Source organism: Lissotriton helveticus, chromosome 11, assembly GCF_964261635.1.
Source record: "Lissotriton helveticus chromosome 11, aLisHel1.1, whole genome shotgun sequence".
Taxonomy (NCBI): Eukaryota; Metazoa; Chordata; class Amphibia; order Caudata; family Salamandridae; genus Lissotriton; species Lissotriton helveticus.
This window is the reverse complement of record NC_136072.1, coordinates 1,201,855,422-1,201,877,148: the sequence shown is the minus strand read 5'-3', so window position 1 is coordinate 1,201,877,148 and position 21,727 is coordinate 1,201,855,422.

Genomic DNA, 21,727 nt, shown 5'->3' with positions numbered 1-21,727 from the left:
GGGGCGTCCTCCGGTGAAGCCGGATGATCTACCTCTAATAAACGGTTCGGGCTGAACCAACTACCAACAAACGGGGCAAAGATAGGCATGACGGGTTACAAAGGGGACAAAAGTCTGCACTACCTATCCTTCACTATCCGCAAAGACTAAACAGAGTATTGCGACTCTGTGCTTATTTGTGAATAGAGAATAACCCAAAAAGAACCAATTCCGAACGATCAATGTTCGGTCAAACAATCAATCAAATGAGGGATAAAAATAGGCACGACGGATTACAACGGGGGCAAAAGCCTGCGTTACCTATCCTTCACTATTCACAAGGACTAAACAGAGTATTGCGACTCTGTGCTTATTTGTAAATAGAGAATGATCCAAAGAGAACCAATTCCAAAGCAGTAAATGCTTGGATAACAATCAATCAAATGGAGAGGGAAGTAGGCACGACGGATTACAAAGGGGGCAAAGGCCTGCGCTACCTACCCTTCACTATCTGCAAAGACTAAACAGAGTATGGCGACTCTGTGCTTGTTTGCAAATAGAGAATCTCTCAGAAACAATCAAATGAGTAATACTAGTATTTTCAAACAATCAAACAATCAATTCGCAATTCGTCGTGTTACACGACCTTACCCGGACCGCATGGACAGTTTCTCGCCTTCCGCTTCCAGCACCTGATCGTCCTCTATTCTCCGTAATTGCTGTGGCACTCCTGATGGTTCCCAGTCAGGACCGTAGATCACTCGAGAGAGGTCTGCTCGGAACCAGTGAAGTTCGGATGATCGGCTGCCAGACGAGGGTCTATCGGGCAGGTGCACTTCCCGATCGTTGCAGTCGTTCACTCTGTCGTTGGGACCTCTCCCACTGGATCCACGTGTCACTGATGGGCCCCACGTTTGGGACGCCAATTGTAGAAAAAAAAGGGTCAGGCAGATCAGGTCGATTACCCCTTTTCAAGGTTTGCCCGGCGTTAGCCGCCTCTCACCCAACTCACGGTTACCAAATAAAGAGGCAGGCGCTGGAGACTGGAGGGCAGGAAACAGGAGTTTATTCCGACGGAGCAGAACACGTCAAATCAGACAACAGGGTATCTTCTCGAGGTGCTCTAAACGCATCCTTGAGGCCTGGCCTCTTATACACAGGTTTATTGCTTTATTACATGAAACACATTCTTGTCAATACTTGGATGTACGGAAAGACATCCTCGGAATCCTCACTTTGGGCCTGTCCCCACACACATTTACAGTAGAAGTCCCCACCCCGGTCACAGTAGGCGATGATTATCGCACACCAGGACATTCCGTCGATTCCCGGAATGTGTGTCTGATCGGATCTCATGGGGTGGGGGGCTTTGATCAGTCAGAGATCCTTTGAATCGGGGCAGCTGCTTACTGTAAGGGGGCCAATAAATGGTATCCGCAGGGCCAGGTGGCGCCTTGGGAACGGGCAGGAAGATTGGGCACAGAGGAAAGGGGGTTCATCAAAGGATGGGGAGGTGTTGGCCGGGAGCGGAATGCCTTTCCGAAGCAGAGTAGCGCTGGAGGGGAGTTTTATGGTTCAGGTATGAGAGAGCGGGGGCTATCAGCGCACGGGGGATGCTTGCGAGGTCAGAGGGAGAGACGCGCTAGCTAGCGGCGCTGGGCAGGGAGACCATGGTTTTCAAAATGGCTGCCATTTACGCGCACAAAGGGGCCTAAAAAGGGACAAGATGGTGTGGCCAATGTTTCATGATTTTCACTTTACGCTCAACAGTGGCTATGGTGAACATAAATGAACGCCGCTTATGTATACCGATTTTAGTCATTTTCCACACCGCCCCAGACATTGCTGGAGTTGTGTCAAGCTTGAGACAAAATTGCAGCAATGCGTGAATTTAGCGATGACAGATACGTCAGGAATACTGACATATCTGTAAATATTTGCGACATGGAGTGCGGTACAGTAAATACAGTGCATCCATGGTGTCTCAAGGAGGGCGCGGTGAAAAGTAGGCAATAAACAAATATCCGCCCTAACATCAAAAAATTGATGTTACGGCGGTGTTAAGTCCTTGTAGATATACCCCAAAGTGTTCTGTGTAGCACAATTGCAACACTGGGCAGAATAACCCTCAGACACACAATAACACAGCTATGACACAACGCATTCTCTCCGGCATCGCCCCTCATTATGGGCTGAAGTTGCATATTTCGACAGTGTGATCACCCTCCCTCGCCAAAGACTTGGAAATAAACACCTTTTTCAGCCCTGATGAACATTTGGTGACAACATCCGGCGCCGCCCACTAATTGATATTCAAAGCAGGGTGGAGAGGACATCATCACGCATTACCACGAGTATTCCAGTCCTGGGCTCTAAGGTTCCCATCTTGTATTCGAATAAGCAGTATGTCAATATCTGTATTGGAAATCTATATGTTGCACTTGGATTGTGCCCATGTGTTTCAGTACACACATATAAACTCTATATTACACTCTAAAAACACACCTTTCGAATCACTTTCTAGCCATCTGGTACACGCGCTCCCCTCCTCCTGACCACGTCACTTGGCACGCTATGACGTAAACAGTTCAGAGCTAAATGTTCTAAAAGCAACAACTTAAATCTTCACCAGCCCACACGTTTGGTTTCTTGCACATAGGTATGGGTGGATTGGTCTAGTCACTAAATGAACAAGAAGAAACCAGATAAACTGGATTCCTAATATGTCTTCCTCCCACCTTGGCCACCTTGTGTGATGCTTGTTAGTAGCTTCCTGAGGTCAATAAATGACAAGCTGTTTACACCAATCAGGTGTTGGCATCCGGGGCTCAGTTGTGTAACTAGGCGCTATGGCCCCTGGTGAAAAGAGGGAGGGTGCCGCTTTCGCTCTGCTTGGGTGTAAAACTACCGCCATAATTAGGGTTTCATGGACCCGAGACCCCCTGGGCCATGGCACCACTACACCTGCTGCACTTCTTGTAGCCATACTCTCTGACAGGACTCAACATCTTAAACTTATCATGGGGAACAAAAGAGTTCACCCACTTCAAATCCAGCACAGGACAGAAATCCCCTGAAGCCTTCCTTACCAGGAAAAGGATCGAGTAGACACCTCGACCCCTCTGACAGGCCGGTTCTGGATAAATGGTCCCTTTTGCAAGAAGATCCTGAATACCAGCCAATGAGCCTTCTTCTTTGTGGCAGCCAATGGTAAAGGAGTGTGAACCCTGGAGGCAGAGAATCATAGACAATCATGTAGCCCTCCTTGACAATCCATAATACCCACTGGCCGGATATTGACTTCCCCCAAGTCTCCCCAAATTTGACAACCGACCCCCCATAGGAAGCTGAGCCTTGAGATCCTTTGGATAGTCAGGACTTAGATGAGGGGGTGGAACCAATCTCTGACTGCTGACACTGGGATTTGTGGGTGAAAGGGACACCCTGGCCATATCCCCTCCCACGAAAGGGCAGGTTACCCCTCGGAGCAGTAGACAGGCTGAAGGCCATCAGGATCTTGGATCCAAAAATTCTACCTCTAGAAGGACGATTGCGAGTCAACAGTTTACTGTCCTCTGCAGATTTCTTCAGAGAGGTAAAACGTACTATTCCCACTCCTGCCTTCTCCAGTCCGTGTGACAGTAGTGAAAGTATTGGACTCTAGAGGGGTAACAATTACTATTCAAACTCCAGTCTGTGCAACCATAGGGAAAGTACTTCACTTCAAACACATAACATATATGAAACATAACCCTATTAATTTCTAACAAATATAAAACTCTTAATATAAAGTTTATTAATCAACCCAAAACATATATACAAAATTAAAACAGTTAAAAAATTAACATTATTTACTAATTTATTAATCATTAATTTGTTAGTAAACAAATTAATGATAATCAATTAAAAAACTTGACATTTATTTATTACTTAATTAACTTAATACATGACACCTCCACAAACATACCACACTTAAAACATAACTAAAATATATAAATGTAACACAAGCAACATAATTAATGGGCAATTATATATGAATTAATAATTAAATAATTAACCCATTCGCTGCGGCAGCTTTTCCGCCGCAGCGCTAAGGGGGAGGCGGGGCAGCGCGGCGCTCCCGTGTGCTTGTGACGGAACGGTTCCGTCACGGCCGCGCCCGCTCTTTAGAACGTCAGCGCAGGCATTCAGCCTTGGCGCATTTCCTTTGCAGCGCTTTATCATTGTGCAGCTCCTGCATATTTTAATACTCCCGTTTTGTCGTTTAGGTTGTTTTTCGTTTGGACTATATTTCCCCTGTTTTTAACACTGCCGGCCACGCTTACCTGCACGCTGTCATTCTTACCTGCACGGTAACTTGGAAAAAGCACCGCATTTCGCGGGTCCCTTGCCACTGTCTCGTTGGCGGCCATATTGGGTTAGGGGTGAGCCACATCGCGGTCTAGTCCTCATTTAGGAGGCTCGACCAGCATAAATAGCAGGCAAATCTTAGGCGAGCTCCCATTCAGCCTTGGCGCATTTCCTTTGCAGCGCTTTATCATTGTGCAGCTCCTGCATATTTTAATACTCCCGTTTTGTCGTTTAGGTTGTTTTTCGTTTGGACTATATTTCCCCTGTTTTTAACACTGCCGGCCACGCTTACCTGCACGGTAACTTGGAAAAAGCACCGCATTTCGCGGGTCCCTTGCCACTGTCTCGTTGGGGGCCATATTGGGTTAGGGGTGAGCCACATCGCGGTCTAGTCCTCATTTAGGAGGCTCGACCAGCATAAATAGCAGGCAAATCTTAGGCGAGCTCCCATTCAGCCTTGGCGCATTTCCTTTGCAGCGCTTTATCATTGTGCAGCTCCTGCATATTTTAATACTCCCGTTTTGTCGTTTAGGTTGTTTTTCGTTTGGACTATATTTCCCCTGTTTTTAACACTGCCGGCCACGCTTACCTGCACGCTGTCATTCTTACCTGCACGGTAACTCGGAAAAAGCACCGCATTTCGCGGGTCCCTTGCCACTGTCTCGTTGGCGGCCATATTGGGTTAGGGGTGAGCCACATCGCGGTCTAGTCCTCATTTAGGAGGCTCGAGCAGCATAAATAGCAGGCAAATCTTAGGCGAGCTCCCATTCAGCCTTGGCGCATTTCCTTTGCAGCGCTTTATCATTGTGCAGCTCCTGCATATTTTAATACTCCCGTTTTGTCGTTTAGGTTGTTTTTCGTTTGGACTATATTTCCCCTGTTTTTAACACTGCCGGCCACGCTTACCTGCACGCTGTCATTCTTACCTGCACGGTAACTTGGAAAAAGCACCGCATTTCGCGGGTCCCTTGCCACTGTCTCGTTGGCGGCCATATTGGGTTAGGGGTGAGCCACATCGCGGTCTAGTCCTCATTTAGGAGGCTCGACCAGCATAAATAGCAGCCATGCCTACGCGCAGCGTCATCCCGCAGCGGGATCGCCGGACTTCCGCCGGAGTTACGCCTGAGTTCAGCCCGTCTGCGCCCGTCCGCGCTGAGGACGTTCTGCAGGGCGGGCTGGACTCAGCGGGCACCCCCCTTCCACTCTATGAGGTACCTACGCAATACTCCATGTCGGAACTCATGGCTCTTAGACCATCAGAGCAAAAATGCTCTCACCGCTTTTCTCCTGAAGGAATCCTACATTCCCAGCGATGCCTGACATGTAGGGTTTCCTTTTTCTGCCCGGTTCCCAGTCCTATAAGATCCCATTCGCGCTTGGGATGCCTTTCTGCTCCGAAGTCTAAAACTGGCTTCCTAATTAATGCGCGATCGCTGATCAAGCACAATGTTGCCTTCCACGATTTTGTGGAAGAAAGACAGCCGGACTGGGTCTTTATTACGGAGACCTGGGCTTCGGTTTCCTCTGGTCACGATTTACTCTTGGCCATTCCTGATGGCTATTCTCTCCATAGGCAGGATAGACCACTGCGTAGAGGAGGAGGAATTGCTGTTCTTTTCAAATCTTCTTTCTCTTGCACTATTAAATCTCTATCAATGCCTGGAGATCGCTTTGAGGCACTTTACTTTTGCATTTTGTGTGCTCCATCTATCTCTTTTACTGGGATACTCATATACAGGCCACCCGGCCCTAGGGCGAGCTTTTCTTTAGATTTACTCAGAATCCTAGAACCTTATTTTGGAAAATCCTATCTTTCCATCTTGGGTGATTTCAATTTCCATCTCGATGAAATCAGCTCAAAGGATACCCTGACATTAATTGAATCACTCGGAGCCTTCGACCTGGTTCAGTTGGTGAGTAGCCCAACACACAAGGCTGGCCATATCCTTGATGGGATATTTTCTAGTGACTCTAGGTTATCTATTGGCTCGCCTCTGCCGTTGGTCTGGACAGATCATTTTGCTGTACCGCTTGAACTTGCTCTTTCTCCCCCCCCCTCAGCCAATCATGTCGCTACCTCATTCACTCTTAGGAGAAACTTTAGAAATATCACCGATGACACCATCGCTTCTCATTTTCGGATCTTGGAGCCTTTCTCTTTGAAGGATGCTGGTGAGGCAGCTCAAGAACTTACGGACTCCATTACTAATGCTGTGGAAAAGCTTGCCCCCGCCTCCCTTCGATATGTAGCCCGGCAGAAACCCACTTCACCCTGGTTCTCTGAACATCTGAGACTTTTAAGGCAGGGGTGTAGGAGCAGCGAGAGAAGCTGGAGGAAATCCTGGGATCCGAAAGACCGAGAGGCTCATAAGTCCGCTTTACGGGACTATAAACAGAGAGTTGTAGTGGAGAAGCAGGAGTACTTTTCCAATCTTACAGGTTCCCTAACTTCATCTAGGGAACTTTTTAAAATTGCTGATTCACTATGCTCTCTCCAACTCCCTGATCCTGTAGTTAGTTCTCAGGATCTTTGTAATAACATCTCCGACTTCTTTCACAATAAAATCTCGGATATTCACATCGCTTTAGAAGCTCAATGTCACTCCTTGGATAAGGATATTCCTTCTGCCATAGCCAGTCTGGACACTTTGGGTGAAGGCCCTTCCAAACTATTTATGCAATTTCCTCTATTGTCTTTGGAAGGACTGAACCTCCTACTTGATAGGACTAAATCTTCCTCCCCAATGGATCCTTTACCGTTAAAAATACTGAAGGAGTGCAGAAACAGCATTCTTCCCCCTATGTTAGAAGTCATGAATAGGGCTATTATCCAGGGTTTCTTCCCACCTGTGTGGAAGAAGGCTATTGTGAAGCCTCTCCTCAAGAAACCGTCTTTGGATCCTGGCCTTCTTAAACACTTCAGGCCAATCTCTCTGCTCCCGACCCCTGCAAAAATACTGGAGGCACACCTCAATTATCACCTCTCCACTTTTCTTGAGACCAGTGAGTATCTTGACAACACACAGCACGGATTCAGAAAGCATCACAGTACTGAATCCGCACTCACTGTTGTAGTAGATAACATCCGACGCAAAGTGGATAGTGGCCAAACTACGGTACTTGTCCTATTAGATCTCACAGCCGCGTTCGATACCCTGTCTCCCGCCATTCTAACATCTCGACTTAGGGAGGCAGGGGTTACTGGGACGGCTTTGAATCTTCTGAACTCCTTTCTCCTTGGTAGAGAACAGAGAGTAAAGCTTGGAAATGTCCTCTCCCCTGCCAAGTCACTGCAATGTGGGGTGCCACAGGGGTCGGCCCTTAGTCCGACCCTGTTTAACATCTATGTGGCCCCCCTTGCTAGACTAGTAAGATCGCAGGGGATGGAGGTGGTGTCCTACGCCGATGACACCCAGATCATGGTGTCTCTGGCTCATTCCCCTGTTCATACATCTGCCATTAGCTTTAGGTCATGCATGCAGCATGTCGCAGATTGGATGATCATCAACTCCCTAAAGCTAAATGGCGATAAGACAGAGGTCTTGGTCTTTGGGAAAGACCAAAATGTTTGGTCGAGCGATTGGTGGCCCTCATCTCTTGGCATCTGCCCCACTCCCTCCCAATCAGCCAGAAATCTCGGCGTGGTCTTCAACACCTCACTCTCTATGACGCTCCAAGTAAATAGGACTGTGGCCACTTGCTGGGGTGTTATCAGGATCCTAAACAGGATCCGTAACTATCTTTCTCTCCAGGCTCGTAAGCAGATTGCAGTCGCCCTTGTTGGCTCCAGGCTCGATTACTGCAATTCCCTGTATGTGGAGTCCAACAAGGGCCTCATCCATCGACTGCAAATCGTACAGAATGCTGCAGCGCGTTTTGTTCTGGCTCTTCCCTTGACATCTTCAGCCACGAATGCTAGGAGAGATCTTCATTGGCTCCCTGTTCAGCATAGAGTCTCTTTTAAGATTCTATGTCTTACATACAGAGCTCTTGCGGCTGGCACGGATGATGCACTCGGGTCTCTGCTTACTCGCTATCTCCCAACCAGATCTCTTCGATCTGCTGGGCTATCTCAACTGGTAGTGCCTCGTACAAGGCTGGCCAGATGGGGAGCGAGAGCCTTTTCTGCTGTCGCTCCTAAGCATTGGAATTCTCTTCCAATTGAGGTTAAATCTCTACCCTCAATTGATCTGTTTAAAAAGGCCCTTAAGATGTGGTATTTTATCAAAGCTTACCAATGATAGACTGCTGGTTTGATTTGCGAGCTGTATTATTTGAATTAGGCGCCTTGACGCCCATTGGGCAAAGTTTGCGCATGATAAAACTCAGGTCATTCATTCATTCAGGCACGGAATTCGCACCACGCAGGTGCGGCGAGCGGGCCGTGACGGAACCGTTCCGTCACCAGCACAGCCCACCCGAGGCTCGTGACAGAATGGTTCCGTCACGAGCATGGGAGGGGTTAAGTATTAATTCATTAATTAACAATTAACGTCTCACTCTCTACCCCTACAAACCCAGCAGCCCACAACTAATATATAAGTGAAAAATGCAGATTACACAATTTATATAATTATTAATCAATTAAATAATTAATAAACAATTGTTAATTATTATTTAATGAACTTCCCACTCTATACCCCTAGAGACCCAACAGCCCGCACCCAATATACACCTTAAAAATATAATTGTTACACAATTGACCTATTTATTAATCAATTAAATAAATGTTCATAAATTAACAATACATTTATTATAATTAACTTCTGACCCTACACCCCTAGAAACCTAGCAACACACTATGACAATGTAAATTGATATTAGTAAATAAATTCAAAATGTATGAATTATTTAAATTCACAAATTATATTTCTAAATATTATTGACAATTATACAAACAATAATAATACATACAAGTAATATATAAACTAACAGGAATAAAGATTATGAAAAGACAATATTTTTACAACTATATTATGGACAATGATAGAACTTACTGAAAAATCGATATTCTGTATCACGATATTTTTGTAGCACAATATTTATTTTCCAGCATTTCTGCAACTCTATATTAATTATCCGATTTTTTTGTCCAAATACCAGCTGTGGGACACACCTTGAAATGTAATAAGGTGCGGTACCAGGACCCTAAGTATCAATCAATCAATCAATCAATTAATCAATCAATCAAGGAATTGTAAGCTTGCTACTCACCCTTGAGGGTCTCAATGCGCTGAGGGGGGGGGGGGGGAGCGCGCAGATCTGTTTAGCCGAAGAGCCAGGTCTTCAGGGTGTTCAGGGAGGGGGCGCGTCTGATGTCTGCCGCTAGCTCGTTCCAGGTCTTGGTTGCAAAGTGAGAGAAGGATCTTCTGCCTGCTCTGGCTCTGTGGATGCGCGGGGTTTCAGCCAGTGCTAGGTTGGAAGATCGGAGGTTTCTTTTTGGTACGTGGAAGTTGATTCTGTCGTTGAGGTATTTGGGTCCGTTGTTGTGTAGGCATTTGTAGGCGTGAGTGAGGATTTTGAAAGTGACCCTTTTCTCCACTGGGAGCCAGTGGAGCCTTTGTAGTTGTTGGCTGATGTGTTCGTGTCGGGGGATGCCGACGACAAGTCTGGCGGCAGTGTTCTATATTGTCTGAAGTTTGCGGAGTAGAGACTTGTTGATGCCGGCGTAGAGTGCGTTTCCATTGTCCAGTCTGCTGGTGATGAATGCATGGGTGACTGTCTTCCTTGACTCAGGGTCGATCCACTTGAAGGTCTTGCTGGGTGTTGAAGCAGCTGGAGGTGACTGCGTTGACCTGTTGGTTCATGGTGAGTTATGAGTCGAGTACGATGCCGAGGTTCTTGGCATGGTCTGAAGGGGTAGGTGGGCTTCCGAGGGTGGCTGGTCACCAGGTGCTGTCCCATGCAGAAGGGGTTGTACAGAGGACAAGGACTTCTGTCTTCTCTGCATTGAGCTTCAGGCAGCTGTTGGTCATCCAAACTACAATTGCATTTAATCTGTAGCTTTGGTGCCCAAAGTGACCCCGAAGTTTCATCCGAGAGTCAAGTAAACAAACTAAAAGAGATAAACATCGAAAAAGGAAGAGTTTGTGCCGCAAGAAACACTAAACTGCAAACCCCTTTCTTTCTAAAGATCAAACTTCGGGTTCACTGCAGGGGTCACGGGGTCTCTTCCCGCCAAGAAACACTCGAGTGCCAGGGACCAGTGTCACCAGGATGGCGACGGCAGAGTGACAGAAGGCTTTATTTATTCAAGAGCGCTGGGAGTGAGTCGAGGCTTGGGCTGTGTCTTTATTTAAATAATATAATATTATTCTGTAGACTCGCAAGAAAGTAGGTCTCGGGGTGGTGTCTAATGAGACAGACTGCTTCACCGTCTGAGACGCACCCACCGCCAGTCACCTTGCAGTACCCACCTCTCTGGGCTTTAAAATGTAAATTACACCTGAGACGGCACACACGCGGGTGACAGGATGGGACTTGGCAGGAAGTCATCTGATTTCTAAACATATACAAGTTTCATGTCTTGTCACATTAGATCCGCCTGAGAAGCGGCTGAACGCTTTATAAAACTCTGGGCGTCAGCAGAGAATACTTTTCTGTACTTTGATGTTTAATGTCATCCTTTGCCTGTCAGACACACTGTGGTGTTATCTCTGCAGCCCCCTCTCTCATGCACACTTTGGGCCTCAATTGAGGCCGTGCGTCACTTTTACGCCGCCGGTGCGTCACTTTTTGAGACGCACCAGTAGCTTAAAAAATGCACCTTGTTGCACCATATTTACAAAGTGACGCATCTAGGTAGATGCGTCACTTTGTAAACCCCTGCGCCACATTTTACCTGCGCCAGGTATAATGTATGCAGGGGGGGCGTATTGACGCAAGAAAGGGTCGTAGAAGAGACGCAGTGAAATCTATGAGATTTCACTGCGCCACTTCTAGGACACAAATGCGTCAATTTCTTACGCCTGCTTCATGGTAGGCGTAAGACTGACGCTGCCCCTTTCACATGGGACTTGCCCCATGTGAGAGGACACATTGCTGGAGTAGCGTCACTTTTGTGACACACTCCAGCAATGCGTCACTTTTGCGCCTACAGATACGTCGGAAATACTGACCTATCTGTAACTCCTTGCGACATGATGCGTCATATTGTAAATATGACGCATCACTGGTGTCGCAAGGAGGGTGCAGTGAAAAGTGAAGCATCGCTGTTTTCACGCAGCGATGTGTCACTTTTCATAAATGAGGCCCTTTGAATTTTGCCCTTTACTTTCCGCCAATCTTCAGTATTCTAAGGGGCTTATGTACAAGCCCTGCGTGCCACCGGAGCATCCGTTTGTTTCATGCTCGCCGGCGCAGAGTGCAGACTCATATTTACAAGACTGTGCAAAGCCACCCTGCGTGGCTTTTCATGGCCTCATAGATATGGTGTAAGGCAACGCAGCGCACGTCACTGCGCTGCCTCACACCGCATCAGGAAGGCACGCCACGGGCATTGCAATGGGCATTCCCACACAACGCCCATGGATGCCGACACATTCCTAGATTTCCAACATAGAGATAATCTGGTAATGCGTCAAAGTCCTGCGCCTCCCCAGCAGTGGAGTAACAAGGAGAAATCTATTTATTTCTCCTTTGTTTTTGTATTCTTTCTACGTGTGCTGCACACATAGAAAAAAAAGAAATGCCTCCGTTGATTGTTTTTGTGCAGGAAGGTGTTCCTTCATGCACAAAAACAATCATTCCTACAAAACTGAGAACCTTGTACCCGGGTGCAAAGTAAGCAGGGGCAAATTTTGCGAATTCGCAATTCGCGAATTTGCGAATTCGCGATCCGCAAAATTTGCGAATTTGTGGATTTTTATATTTTTGCGTGTTCGCGGGGCGTTTGGCATGATCGCGGGGCGCTTTGCGTGTTCGCATGTTTTTTTTGGGGCGAGACCGTGATGCGCACTCTGGTTCATCACTGCCACCCTCTCGGTTTTTATGCCCTTCTGCCCTCTGCCCCGCTCGTTTTTGTGGTCTTCTGCCCTCTGCCCCAATCGTTTCTGCCCTCTGTCCCACTCGTTTTTGTGCTCTTCTGCCCTCTGCCCAACTCGTTTTTGTGGTCTTCTGCCCTCTGCCCAACTTTGGGAAGAAGGCACACCTGCCCAGCATCGACAACGCTCACGATTGTTTTTGGGCTGATGAATGCGTCACTGAATTGAGCTTCAATTAGTTCCAGCGACTATGTGTGTGTTACTATGCAATCGCGCCCAAGGTAGCAGGGGTCCCTTGAGTGAGCTGTCCATCATAGTGGGTAAATGGCGGGAAGACTGTGCACACCGCGAGTGTGTTGGCGGGGCTTCCATGCGAGTTCACATGCCTCTTGTGTGTATAAAAGGTCAGAGAAAGATCAGAGCAGCAGATGAAGAGAAAGAAGCTCCTGGTCACAGGAACAGCACGGGGATTGCGCTTGTGAAAGTCAAGGATGCAAAGGCCTCTATCCAGCATCACAGCTGATTTCCGACTGTAGATTTGGGAAGGAAGCACACCTGCCCAGCCTCCTCAACGCTCACGATTGTTTTTGGGCTGATGAATGCGTCACTGAATTGAGCTTCAAATAGTTCCAGCGACTATGTGTGTGTTACTATGCAATCGCGCCCAAGGGCGCAGGGGTCCCTTGAGTGAGCTGTCCATCATAGTGGGTAAATGGCGGGAAGACTGTGCACACCGCGAGTGTGTTGGCGGGGCTTCCATGCGAGTTCACATGCCTCTTGTGTGTAAAAGGTCAGAGAAAGATCAGAGCAGCAGATGAAGAGGAATAAGCTCCTGGTCACAGGAACAGCACGAGGATTGCGCTCGTGAAAGTCAAGGATACAAAGGCCTCTATCCAGCATCACAGCTGATTTCTGACTGTAGATTTGGGAAGGAAGCACACCTGTCCAACTGGATTCCTCAGTTGACGGACTCAAATACTTCACCCCTGTCACCCTTGTGCAAACCAGAGAAGCAATCCTATCCTGCAAATCCGGTTCCCCCGCCAACCCCTGCCCCCCCAAGATTCTCCACCAACTCATAGATGTGGTGAATCCCATTATTAACGACATAGTTAATTCCTCTCTCAGTACCGGATCTGTACCCCGCATTTGGAAGACAGGTATAGTGAAACCTCTCATGAAGAAGGCTAATAAACCCCCGATGGACCTGACTAATCTCCGCCCGATCACTCTTCTCCCGGCCTTGGGAAAAATAACAGAACTGTTGGTCCATAGAGAACTTAAAACCTATCTGGACGCCCACAACATACTCCACCCGCAACAATCGGGTTTTCGTCCTAAACACTCGACCGAAACAGCTCTGATCGAACTATCAGATACAATTAAGCTGCTGCAGGATGAGAGGAAGAAGGCTATTCTCATCCTTCTTGACCTCACAGCAGCTTTTGACACCATATCCCACTCCATCCTGATTAACAGATTGAAGGACATAGGGATCTCTGACACTGCCCTTGCATGGATTAAATCATTCCTTACTGACAGATGCCAAACCGTTGCTCTTGGCCCCTTTCAATCCAAAAAGAAAAAGGTCTCCTCTGGAGTACCCCAGGGATCCATCCTTAGTCCCCTTCTTTTTAATGTCTACCTCATCCCTCTTTTATCCCTGATAGAATCATTTGGCATACCGGTCACCTCGTATGCCGATGATACACAGCTGATTGTACCCCTACAGGACAACTCAACCTCAGCTGAGCTCAATCTTAAAAACTGTTTAACAGCGGTCTTCCACTGGATGGACGCTAATCATCTTAGATGTAACTCTGACAAAACAGAGATCCTTCCCATCGGAAAGAACACCTCCTTCTGTCCAGCTCTGTGGTGGCCGGATAACTCTGTTGCCCCCCCCAGACCGTAACAACAGCCAGAAACCTCGCCGTGCTTTTCGACTCGGATCTCTCTTTTGATCAGCACGCCAGGAATGTCGCCGGCAAATGTTTTGGGATTATTAAATCCCTAAAAAAGTTTTTCGACTTTTTTCCACTGGCCGCCAGGAAAACTGTCACAGTGGCCCTCATGCTCTCGCGCCTGAATTACTGTAACGGCCTCCTGGCAGGAACAAAAAAGTCCACTCTGGCCAAACTTCAGAGCGTTCTTCATACTGCTGCCCGACTGGTTTTAAAATTACCCCGTAAATCTTCTGCCTCTGCAGCTCTCAGATCCCTGCATTGGCTCCCTCTGCATAAAAGAATACTTTTTAAAATGCTTGTTACCGCCTTCCGGTCGTTTAACACCTCTGGCCCTAAATATCTAATCAGACGTTTCCGCCACTACGTCCCGACTCGTCTCCTTCATTCTGCACATGACAACCTCATGTCCCCTGCAAGGTACAACCTGAAGACGAAAGGTGGAAAGACGTTAAGCTCCCTGGCCATCAAAGCCTGGAATAACCTGCCCAATCATCTGAGACATCAAACCCTGGAAAAACCCTTCAGACATCTCCTAAAAACATGGATCTTTTCCCTACCCGATGACTGGGCTAAAGCTGCCATCTAGCCTCCGACAACCTCTTACACTGGGCCTTAGGAATCTCAGCGCCATGATGCTCCCTCCGGAGCGAACGTTGCGCTTTAGAAATACCCCTTCAAATATCAAATATCAAATACCTGCCCAGCCTCCTCAACGCTCACGATTGTTTTTGGGCTGATGAATGCGTCACTGAATTGAGCTTCAACTAGTTCCAGCGACTATGTGTGTGTTACTATGCAATCGCGCCCAAGGGCGCAGGGGTCCCTTGAGTGAGCTGTCCATCATAGTGGGTAAATGGCGGGAAGAATGTGCACACCGCGAGTGTGTTGGCGGGGCTTCCATGCGAGTTCACATGCCTCTTGTGTGTAAAAGGTCAGAGAAAGATCAGAGCAGCAGATGAAGAGAAAGAAGCTCCTGGTCACAGGAACAGCACGGGGATTGCGCTCATGAAAGTCAAGGATGCAAAGGCCTCTATCCAGCATCACAGCTGATTTCCGACGGTAGATTTGGGAAGGAAGCACACCTGCCCAGCCTCCTCAACGCTCACGATTGTTTTTGGGCTGATGAATGCGTCACTGAATTGAGCTTCAACTAGTTCCAGCGACCATGTGTGTGTTACTATGCAATCGCGCCCAAGGGCGCAGGGGTCCCTTGAGTGAGCTGTCCATCATCCTGTAACTATTTTAGGATGGCGCCGGCAAGCTGCCAGCGCCATCCTAAAATAGTTACTAAATTAGCTTAATCAGGAAGCACTAATAGATCAAATAAAGCAGGTGCTCGAGCACCTGCTTTATTTGATCTATTAGTGCTTCCTGTTGAAGCTAACTTAGTAACTATTTTAGGATGGCGCTGGCAGCTTGCCTGCGCCATCCTAAAATAGTTACAACAACTTCAAGCTTGAAGGCTTGAACTTTTGCCCCCCGGATCCGCCGCTCGCGGATTTTCGGTAAATTCGCGGGAGTTCGCGGATTGCGAATTTACCGAAAATCCGCAAAATCCGCGAGCGGAACGGATTTTGTGCTCATGCTTAGTGCAAAGTACCTGCATTGACGCAAAGTAGCCATTTGTGCACCCGCACAGTGAAAGAAGACGGGAATGCGCCGTACCTCATAGATAGGGCACTTTCCTGCTATTTCCTGTTGACGCAGGACACCACAGTAAGAAGCCTTGTGGGGCTGCCCTGCACCAAAATGTTGTAAATGAAGCCCCGAGTCCTTCTTGTCCTCGATCCAGTCATTAACTATGAGGAGTTCCACCAATCAGAAGACAGAGAACAAAACAGTAACTGATTTCTCTGGCCCTGCCCACCCTCAGCTGGGTGGTACAGAAGAGCAGCCCTGACTGGACCCTCGCCCTCTGCACAGCACCTGCACCTGGAGTTTACTGGTGGCCCCTGTATACACCCTGCACCCGTCTGTGCCAGCACCTCCTTAGGGCACCTACAGCCGGACTGCAAGATCGCCAACCCAGGCACTCATTTACGGGGTTTTGGCGTAGGGCATCGAGCAAGTCGGCTTGCTGATCTGCCCTACGCTAATGTGCAAGGGCAGGAAAGCACCATATTTATGCAATAAGGTCCTTTCTCCCGAGGCTGGTGCCATTTTGGCAGACTAGCACCAATGTCGGCACCCTTTCAGCATGGTGCAAGGATGCCACCATTGCCAGCAGGACTGTTTTGTGGAGGACAGAGCACCTTTCTGTTCAAAACAATCTTAAGAGGCTTTTTGCACTGCAGAATGCAGCACACATAGAAAGAGGAAAAAACGAGAACAAATAAAAATATTTATCTTTGTTGCAGTCCACCTCAGGAGGCGTGAGGATATGCCGCTTTCCCAGGTTTACATGATTTTGACAATATGGGGCAGCGTCAAAATACATGGGTGTTGCGTGGGAAAACACGCTGCAGTGCCCATGGAACGCCTCCTGAGCACAGAGTAAGGTGATGAGGCGATTTACACTGCATTGCCTCACTCAAGATTATGAGGCCACTTAAAGCCACGCAGGTGGGGGTTGCGTGACTTTAAAAGTGACACACGGCTCTTGTAAACCCCCAGTGAGTGCACACCTTGCATTGCACTCACACCACAGTACTATTCTAGTACCCCATAGAGCACCTGGTTTGGTCCTTTATTAATAGCATATGCAGGCATCATTATCATATAACAGCTTTCAGGCACATGGCCTTCCAGGCTAAGGATTGTGTCAGTGCCCTCTCCAGAGCACCGACACATACCTCTGTCCCCCCTCACCCCTCAACGCCCCACAGTTGCTGAATCACCAGCATTCAAGGGCTGAGAACTACAATCACAACCCCCTGTTGTTTTATGTTCATTATGCTGACATTGTTGTCACATCCAGAATCTCCCAGAACATGGGAGAAAGGGCGGATAAATAATCCAGACCCTGCTCCACAGAGTGGACACCATGATCCAAGATGTCCACCGCCCATGGACTCCGCCTCCTTCTGAAGCTTTTATCGCTGCCGCCTTCCTGTGGCTCTTGAGTTATCCTGGCTTATTGGAGTTCTGCGGTGTCTATTTATTCTCCTGATCGATAGCTGTTGATTGTGTCCTGGTGCGTGAAGTGGTTTCACCACAGGTCCTGGTTCTCTGATGTTATAAAAGCTGCTCTGTACGTGTGTCTGGGTTATTAGGTTCAGGGTAATGAAACTTCTATTTCCTCATTGCCATAGGCTCCTCGCCTGATTTCTAAGCCCCGTGTGAGATTTACCCACACACTGTGCATCTGGAGCTGAGTGAAACTGTGAATTTTATGTAGATGTAGAGACAGGCAGGGCATTGACAGTCAGGATTCCCACAAGATATGCGGTAGTTAAAGAATCCTCCAGAGCGGGGACATAAGTGGTAGATATTATAGCCAAACATAAAGGCACTACCAAGCAGACAGAGTCTGGCCTCATACATGGCTCCTGCACTGATCTTTCGGAGAGGTCACCTGTGAGCCGTGCAAAGGTCTGGCATGTACCTGCAAACCATGAAAATAAAGGAGAAACAAAGCCCCTCCCCCCCTCCTCAGAGGGCTGAGGAAGGCTCCCGGTGAATTCCATCAATGCCCATTATATGCTCCTTCTTCTTCTAACCTCCATTTGGCATAGTGGGAATGCCTCCAACAGGCTCCCCAATAGCCCAAGCCCATCGTGTTTCAATGCCTTTTGACCTAGGACCTCCTCTCATCCTTTCACCAATACAGAGGACCATCTCTTGCTGCTGTCTACTCCAGGGCAGGAGGAACGCGTGTGACTGATCCGACAAAGCAAGTGTAGTTGTGAATACCAAAATGAAACCAAGGAATAAGACTCTCTCTGTCTAGACTGAACATCCTCACTTTGGAAACACCACAGAGGTGAGGTTTGGAGATGTTCAGAGTCATTGTGATACTATCTGCAAGACTGCCATGCACATCTTTGTGGCAGCAGGTGTTTCCCATCTGAAATTTGTAGATGTAAAGTCTGTGGGGGGATCAAGGATCTAGACCTCCACCAGGACCATCACAACCACCTCCTAGACCACCACCATCTAGACCACCACCACCACCAAGACCACCACCTCCTAGACCACTATCATCACCAAGACCACCAACACCACCTCCTAGGCTACCACCATCTACACCACCACCACCACCAAGACCACCACCACCACCTCCTAGACTACCACCATCTAGCCCACCACCTCCTAGGCTACCACCATCTACACCACCACCACCACCAAGACCACAACCACCACCTCCTAGACCACCACCATCTAGACCACCACCACCACCACCACCTCCTAGACCACCACCACCTAGACCCTCACCACCACTAAAAAAGGAAAAGGAAGACAACCAAAGGCATCTGCCAACTCATTCACTTCCATTATGGGACTGTGACGGTCAAATATGAATTAACCTTAAATAAATGAAAATAGGAGGCGTTTGGCAAAACAGGAACAAGTTGGTTTAATTAAACACAGTGGCCTGGATAGAGTCAACATAGTTGCATCTAAAGAAAGTCTCTCGCTGCACAAAGTTTTGGCCTACAATGTATACATCTCATGAAGTACAAAAACACAATTCTGCATTCTTGGAAAAGCATCTCAGTCATAAGGAAAATTTTTGGTCATCTGATAAAGAGGCAGATGGCTCTCGACTTTGGGGAGAGCTAGTGTGTAAGTGTCCAGATGTCTACTATGGGGAGCATGTGATCACTACGTGTACTACATGTGGCATATAGCTTATGTTTTGTTTGGGGAATGTGCGCCTCTGGCCAAATGGGTTTTATTGGGACCAATTTCCTTGACGTGTTTGTGGTGCACCTCTCTATTTGTGGGATCGATCAGGGTTTTACCCCCGTGCCCATTTGTCTTTGGGCTAAGTAAGAGCCCACCTGTGGCCTGTCTCCCGATAAGCATGGGTTGCTTTCTCAGGGCCTGTCTGACCACGTATCTCTGACTCAGAGTTTATACGGAGGTCGCATTGGGTGAAACTGACAGTAATGATATGAGTTCGCTAGAACTCCTAGGAATAATGTGGCAGCCATTGATATCATGTTTACCGACATCCTCAGTATTCTCCATAGAGTTGCCACAGCGTACATTGATATCATCTTTACGGATTTTGACATTGTTATGCATATCTCGATCAAGGCGTACATTTACATTTTTCACTGGTATCACATTGTTATGCGTGTGTGGATTATGACATACTTGTCATTGTTTATATCGGTTTTGCACTGTTGCGCTGGCATGAGTTATGGCATTCTTTGGCATTGCATTTATGGGTATTGACATTGTTATGCTGGCACAGGCTATGGCATATGTTGTCGGGCTTGCACACATCACGGCATACTTCAACAACATATTCACCCATCCTAGCAACTGCACTGCAGAGCTGAACAAAACTCTACTGCAGAGTTAATTTTATTTACTTATTTTGGTTTTGTTAAGTGCTAACATTCACCAAACTGTATCTTTGTTCTGGATTGTTAGGTTAACAGAGGGGCCGGTAGCCAATGAACCAGACCTCACCCTAATTTTACACCAGGGAAGTGATATGTTTTCAAGACTTTCCTAAAATTCGTAATTGTGGTGAAGCTCTTTCATTTGGCTGGTAGCGCATCAAAGTGTTTTGCTGCAGCTACAGAGAAATGAAATGTGAAATCAAGCCTAATGGTCTAGTCTGATTTTATATTACTATTTTGAAGATTTCCTCCTGCCTAAGCCAAGTATGCCTTTCTGCCAGTGTTCAGTTTCACCTGTCTGTCAATGGCTCCACTGTGGTGAGATGCAAATGATTCTCATACAGGTGCAAAGGGCTTGGTTGTGGAGAAATGATTTTCCTTCTTGAGCAGGATGGTCGGGGGCAAGTGCCCAGCCCCTTCCATACTTTCAAAGAGTTCCTACCCTCTCACTGGCAGATGGTGTGCACACCAAGGCCTCCTTCACTCTTGTCTTGCTAGTCAGCTTGGCTCAAACCCAGAGGGAGGGTGGAGCTTTTCCAGAACTGACTTGGAGTGACCACAAGGGAGGTTTTATACTTTACCATAGCCACACTTTAAGGGCCAAATTATCAGTCTGGTGGTCCAAGGACCACCAGACTCAGGGTAGAGCAGCACTCCAGCCACCGCCACACTGGTGGTCCGACCACCCAACTCATAATTGGACTGCCGCCAGGTAAACGTTCCCTGGAAGTTGCACGGTGGGCAGAGGATGCAATATGCTTGTCCCATGCGGTCCCCCCAAGCATACTAGGAGTTTCCTCTCTTCCAGCGGTGACATGGAGGTTTCTACTCCATTTTAACCCTGGTGCAGAGAAAACAAAGGGGGCCCTAAAGGGCCCACTGTGCCTCCTTTGCTTGTGCAAACACTCAGGGGGGTATAACATGCTCCCCCCTTTGTGAATGCATAAGAGTTCCTGCACGGGATGGCGTGCAGGAACCTTGTGAGGTGTTCCCATTGCAGTGCCTTCTACAAAGTCACTGCAGCCTTTGAAAGAGAACGCCACGTTGCCTGCCCGCAAGACTACAAATAACTTATAACCTGGCAGACGTGTGGCAGCGAGTCTCGGTGTTGCCCAGGTGTGGCAGTGGAGTCCCGGCTGTACCCCCACCACCGGAACTTGAAATTGTGACCTAAGTGTTCACTGGGGAAGTTCTCTGAGACAATATGGACCCCAAGCCTTATGCGGAATTTGGAAAAAACTATAGATTTTTTATTATCAGGAGACAGAAATGTCGCAAAAAAATATTGTGATACAAAAACGTCATGATGCAAAAATATCGATTTTAGGAATATTGGTTTTTACGGAAGTAATATCGTTGTCAAGAATATAATTGTGTTTAATATTGTTTTAAATAACATAGTTGTTAAAAAATTGTTTTTGGTGTTTTTAATGTGTTTTACTGTATATAGTAATTTTATGTGTAAAATTGTTTGTCGTTTTAAGGGAATTACACTTTTTAGTTCAATTGCTAACAATAATGTATATTGTTATAGGGGGTTGGTGGGTTTGTAGTGGGAGAGAGTGAGAAGGTAGTTAAGTAATAATTAATTATTAAATATTTTTTAAGTATGTATGTGATTGATATTAATTGTGTAAATTGTGTACATTATGTCATATGGATTTACTTTAGTTTTATTTTAAGTGCAGGCTTCTAGGTTTGTAGGGTTAGAGGGTGGGAAGTTAAGTAATAATTAAATAGAATTATTTAATACTTTTCATTAACATTTTAATTGATTAGTAATGATGTCTATTGTATGTGTGGTTCCAGGTTTGTAGGGGTATAGGGTGGCAAGTTAATTAAGTAATAATTAATTAACAAATACTTATTCATTGATAACCGTTGTTTAATTGAGAACGAATTATGTAAATTGTGTTATACCTCTATTTTAATT